The sequence below is a fragment of the Littorina saxatilis genome, linkage group LG8 (assembly GCF_037325665.1).
Source record: "Littorina saxatilis isolate snail1 linkage group LG8, US_GU_Lsax_2.0, whole genome shotgun sequence".
NCBI lineage: Eukaryota > Metazoa > Mollusca > Gastropoda > Littorinimorpha > Littorinidae > Littorina > Littorina saxatilis.
Window position 1 is genome coordinate 11,945,716 of NC_090252.1, and position 6,301 is coordinate 11,952,016.

The 6,301-nt window shown below is 38.6% G+C and overlaps 1 long non-coding RNA gene across 1 annotated transcript; it reads right to left on the reverse strand.

The window, feature by feature from the left end:
- Window positions 1–1,802: 1,802 nt before the first annotated feature.
- Window positions 1,803–5,921, reverse strand: LOC138972793 (uncharacterized). Its single transcript, XR_011457757.1, has 3 exons — window positions 5,096–5,921; window positions 4,567–4,666; window positions 1,803–4,234 (listed from the first exon to the last, which is right to left on the reverse strand). It is a non-coding gene; the product is annotated as an uncharacterized lncRNA (long non-coding RNA).
- Window positions 5,922–6,301: the final 380 nt, after the last annotated feature.

The following is a 6,301-nucleotide window of genomic DNA, read 5'->3' on the forward strand; positions in this document are numbered from 1 at the left end:
ATTAACTAATAGGTCCATCGAATCCATCCACCCACCCACCCATCCATCCATCAGTTACTGAACATTAATTATCACGACACAAACGATCAGCATTTCGAAACACACAGAGATATAGACTTTATTCAGCCTTTATCTCTGTGGTTCGACCCCACATTTTGACACTGTCTCTCTTTCTCTCAACTCCGCCCCCCCCCCCTCCCGCTTCACACCCCCACCTTCTCTCTCGCATCTACTATTCTCGCCACCTTACCCCCACCACCAATCCCACCCGCGACCCCCAATCCCTACTTCTCAACAGAACAAGTCTACCTGCCGCTCTGTCCGTCGCCTCAGTCAATATAACAGGTAAACGTGTGAAAGGGGGGAACGAAAACACAAGTTGTATTACAAGTCTTCCGTTTGACAGCCAGCTAACATTTCTAAAACTGTACTTTTTGGGGCTCTCCTCTGAATTAAGGGCAAAAAAAAGTCCCGAAACATATTTGTCCAAGGATTTTCATGTTTTCGAGGCCTTTTTTTCAGCATGACCGATTTTGTCTCTTCTCAAAATTGCTGACTGAGCCCATTTAAATACATGTATATTGCCAAAAGTTAACAAAATAAACAAAGTCAGTCAATGTTTTGATGTTCTTTTCTTATTATATTTCTCTTCGCTTTAGGCTAGACGAAGCATGTTTACAATCACTACCTAACGTACTTCTGTAGTAAGGTCATGGATTGTCTCCGATCAAACACTCTAATACAAGCTCCTGTGTTTGCCAACATTAACAACATTAACAACATTAACAACATTAACATTAAGAACATTAAGAACATTAAGAACATTAAGAACATTAACAACATTAACAACATTAACATTAACAACATTAACAACATTAACATTAACAACATTAACAACATTAACATCATTAACAACATTAACAACATTAACATTAACATCATTAACAACATTAAAATTAACAACATTAACAACATTAACAACATTAACATCAACAACAGTAACAACATTAACAACAACAACATTAACAACACTTAACAACAACAACATTAACAACATTAACAACATTAACAACACAAACGAACACACCAACTGTACATGTTTCCGACGAATAGAACTATAAGACACATTTTCAAGGGAGAACAGCGATGAAAACATAAACTATTCAAGCCTTCAAGATTATCGTTCCTTAGCTGAGAAAAGCACAGCTTGAAGCAGACAAGAGCAAAGAAACAAGCAAACGAAGGAACAAACGAAGTGACAAAGGAACGAACGAACGAACGAACGAACGAACGAACGAACAAAGGGACGAACGAACGAACGAACGAACGAACGAACGAACCAACCAACCAACCAACCAACCAACCAACAAACAAACAAACGAACGAACGACACGAAGGAAGGAAGTGTTGATTTGTGTGAATGTTTGTAGCAAAGAAGAAAGTTATAGATTACTGAATAAGGCAACAATCTCCACAGCTCGAGAATGCCAGTTCGCCCTTATGGGGTTCTCTCCAGTAGCAAACCTTTTAGGTTGTGTCACCATGACAACAGTTAAATATGTGCGAAACAAATTTCCAAATAAAACTCAAAAAAATGATTATAAGTTGTTTTTTTGTGTTTTTGTGTGTGTGTGTGTGGAATAGAACTGTATGATATGAAACGTACTTTTTCCTTGGGCGCGCCATTTGCAAAATTAAAGTGCGTATGATAAAGAACAAATTGATATTACATTAAACAAGTCGCGTAAGGCGAAAATACAATACGATGGGTTAAAACCAGAACCATTTAACTGGTTTGCGGTTATTTGAGAAATGGCCACTTGAAGTTTTTAACCCCTCAAAAAAAATAGTAAACACAAGATTACAACCTTCATATTTTAAGCAATAGATATAGAGGAAGAACTGGTCATGTACAGTTGAAATCAATTTAATTGAACTACTCTATCATATGAAAATAACGTATAATTTGTTCTGCTTCCAGAATACGCTCCTTCTTTTTTCTCAGTCCTGGAGCTAGAAAAGCCCAGCGCACCATAGCTGCTTCTGACTTCCAAACAGATCCCACTGTGGCCTGTGCTACAGCAGTCAGAAGCAGCCTCCTCACACATAGCATGTTCTGCTTCCAAGCAAAAGCTTACACTGCAACACTAGTTTAAATTGTTTTAATATTTATTGCCGCAATAAACTCACATATTTCAAGTCACACACTAAACCATCATTAAATAATTATGTATTCGTCTAATGTATGGCCTAATGAACACACACCTTTTACACACAATTAAATTGCAGGTATTTTCCCATGGCAAAAAAAAACACATTCTTTGTTAACATTCCAAAAATAAATTGTATTTTGGTTGTTTTCCTAAGAACTCAATAGTAAATCTTATTTTGTATCAGCTCATATTGTTTTGCATTACGCACAAAAACTACAAACCCAGCAACAACGACAAACTGACCACACACAAAACGAACAAAGCAGCACAGAAACAAGCAAGCAAACAAGAAAAGCTTCACTGATGATCAAGCTTGGCGCATTAAAACCAATCACACAAGGACAATAAAATCACGAGTTCTAGATTCTGATTTCATGATACCCTGCGTGTTCATTATCAATAAAAACAAATTGGCATTCTTACCTTGTGATGTACTTTTTTCTTCACAGAAGTGTTGTGCACAAAAGTCAAAATCAAAGTCAGACCTTAAAGCACATCCCTGTATTTTAGATCACAGTTTCAGCAGAAAACCAAACTCTAAGTCACCATCAGTTTTGTCAATAGAACTTTGATGACCACGTATCAGTTCCACAACTGACATCTAGTGTGCTGGTAAAAAACGTTTTACACACATATGATCTCTGGCCATCTTTCAGAAAGAAAAACTTCCTTGAAACTTGTCTCTTTTTTGGAGCTGGTTCTCCGTCTGTTTTCAGGTAAGTTCTTGTTCCCGTTTCTTCAATTCAGTGACAAACAAAGTCTTTCTGTCGCTCATATGAAGAGAGCGAATAAAAGGCCTGAAAAATGTCTTGCCTTTCTTCTTCTGATATTTTGCTGGAACACATCATTTTACACTTTGAACAGTCGACCTTTTGCCCTAGCCGTTTCACCGGTTGTCCTTGAGTAAGATTGACCGCTCAGTTTCTTTGTTTTTCTAATATTACTCTTCCAGGTCTTAGGGTTGCTGAGTCTTTTTCGACTAAACTTCTTCTTTGGAGGTGTCACATAGGATGCCTCCTTCCTCGGAGATGGCAGTTTTTTTGGAGGAGATGCTGTGGTAGATTCACATGAAGGAGCAGTGTCAGACATGTTAGAAGCTGAAGTGAATACACCATTAGGAAAAAAATCAAAGTTAGTATCATCTGAGGTGATTGTAGTCACTGGGGTTGAATCAGAGTCAACATATGCTGAGGTAGAAGCACACACAAGAGAAATATTTACAGGTGTTGGGCAGCTGGATTCATGTGGAGGGGTGGAATCACAACCAGTATGTATTGGAGTTGATGCACGAACAGGAGAAAAACCACATTCACCATGTTTCTCGGTAGACTCTTCGATTGAAAAATCAACAGCACAGTCGTCATGTTTCAGAGTAGATTTTTCCACTGGAGACGCTTCACATTCATCAGGTTTCGGAGTTGGTGCAAGGACGGAAGACGCATGTCTGTCTGGTTTTAAAGTGGTTTTTCTCCTGATGCATGCATCATAGTGTTGTGGCTGATTCTTGGGAGCTGTCAATGTCAGGTAAATGGGTTCCATCCGCACATGCACTTGTGGATCAATGCTCGGTCTGATATCCACCACAGGGTGAGTCTGACGACTGGTAAATATTTTTACTGGTCTTTTGGTCACGTTTGCCAGCGCTAGAGGTAACAGATCACCTGCACGAGTGTTCCAGCAACCACTTCTTCTTAAGTCCTCAATCATTTGAAGTATGTTCATAAATCTTTCATTTTCGTCAATGGTTGGGAGATCAAAAAAACCGGAGTAGGGCTCTACATTGTCCATGATGTGATAACAGACTTGTTCTCTCAAATCATTGGGACGGGTTACTTGTCCAAGATGGAAGCATGATGCTTCGAAAAAGCAATTTCCATTTCCTGGAACTTTAATTCTCGTTAAGCCATTGGCAGTGAGAAGATTCTGCAACCTCATCCCATGAATCCGGAGGACAGTCTCCTGAAATGCTTGGTGCTTTTTGCTTGCCTGGACGGCCATATTCACCTCCTGCTGAACAGCATCTGCACAAGATATAAAGACTATGAATTCTTCTTTTAAACTGGCAATTACTACTACAATTATTCACTGATAAAAAAGTTAATTGCCTTCGTACCATCGCTGCTGCATTTAAACTGTAAACAGTTTTCGAGTTTTTATTCACACACAAAAATAAAACAAATACCTGATTACACTGAATATGCTTAAAGTATCCAGGTGCGTTTTGTAAAGAAGGAAGTAAGTGAGTAAGTTAGAAAATAAGTGTTTGGGTGTGTGTGTGTGTGTGTGTGTGTGTGTGTGTGTGTGTGTGTGTGTGTGTGTACGTGTGTGTGTGTGTGTGTGTTTTGATACTTACCAGACTTTGTACAGGGAGGCGATGTTTCTTGGGTTTCAAGAATCATTTGCTGAATCAAGTCCTCATCTGGCCAGTCATTCTCCTTCGACATTGTAAAAACCTGTGATTTAAGAAATATATTAGTCAAACACAAAAAAGGGTGGAAATAGCGCTGTAATAACATTCATGTAATAACATTCATGTAATAACATTCATTCATCCATCCATAGGTTACAAGCAGACAAAAATTGTCATTATCTGCCCTGAACATTCACTGAGGTTATTGATTTCATTTTTTTTATCGAAAACTAAAGAGCTGAAACACTTCAACATTCATGAACACACACACACACGAAACTTGACAAATACGCTTTTACCAGCCTGTGCTTTTATTTAGGAAAACAAAACTATACACACACAAAAGCTAGGGATCAGTATGCAGATTACAGAATTTAGACAATCAGAAAGTTTCCCTTATGAATACGAATCAGAAATTAAGCTTTAATGACTTGTTCAAATGGGGGAAACAAAAATATATGATGATACTCACTTGAATCTGTGTCCTGACTCGAGCAACAGCAAAACAGACTGTGCAGCAGATGTACAATAGGCAGAATGCTGTTCTTTGAGTTTTCAGAAAGTGGACCAACCTTTTGTCAGTTTGTTTTCTGTGGATTAAATTCGCGTCATTTTTGACGTTTCGTTGACACGACCTTGCGACACCAAGCCTCATCAATTTGTTTCCATGAGAAAATAGAAACATTGTATCAACATGACACCTGTCATAACAAGCTATGCTGATAACGGTACATCCGGAGTCTGAAATTCGGATACTGACAGGTGTCGCTGACCTGTTTTGCTTTCCACACTCCCACACAAATGTCATTTTTTGCCGACAGCAGACTCCGCCACTGCTTGTAACACCCTTCTGTGTGCTAGGGGAAATCCCACACCACACTGAGAGGGTGAAAACCAGATACACACACCGCTATAGTGACCTTGTCTGGTTGCGCTGAGGGCAGGGAAACTGACTGTCACACAGCGATCAGAAGAGGTCAGGTTACGATGGCTGCTTCTGGCTGGCAGATAAACACTCCCCATTACTCACATGGCTCAGAAGCAGAACAGACTAAACTGAACTTATCACGTTCTGCTTCCAACCTGGATGGAGTTAGATGGTTCTGCTTCCAAGATGAGTCCGAACATTTCTTGGAGCCAGAACAAATTATGACTTATAAATACACAATAATCCAAGATTTTCAAGAATCCTTCACAGGAAGTGAGAATCATATTACCATAAGTCTAATGACTATAAAATTGCAAAACCAGTTATTTTGAGGTAATTGGTTCTGGTTTTAGCCCATCGAATATTTAGTCAAGTAGCTGCCATTTTTCAGCAAGACCGTATACTCGTAGCATCGTCAGTCCACCGCTCATGGCAAAGGCAGTGAAATTGACAAGAAGAGCGGGGTAGTAGTTGCGCTAAGAAGGATAGCACGCTTTTCTGTACCTCTCTTTGTTTTAACTTTCTGAGCGTGTTTTTAATCCAAACATATCATATCTATATGTTTTTGGAATCAGGAACCGACAAGGAATAAGATGAAAGTATTTTTAAATTGATTTGGACAATTTAATTTTGATAATAATTTTTATATATTTAATTTTCAGAGCTTGTTTTTAATCCGAATATAACATATTTATATGTTTTTGGAATCAGCAAATGATGGAGAATAAGATAAACGTAAATTTGGATCGT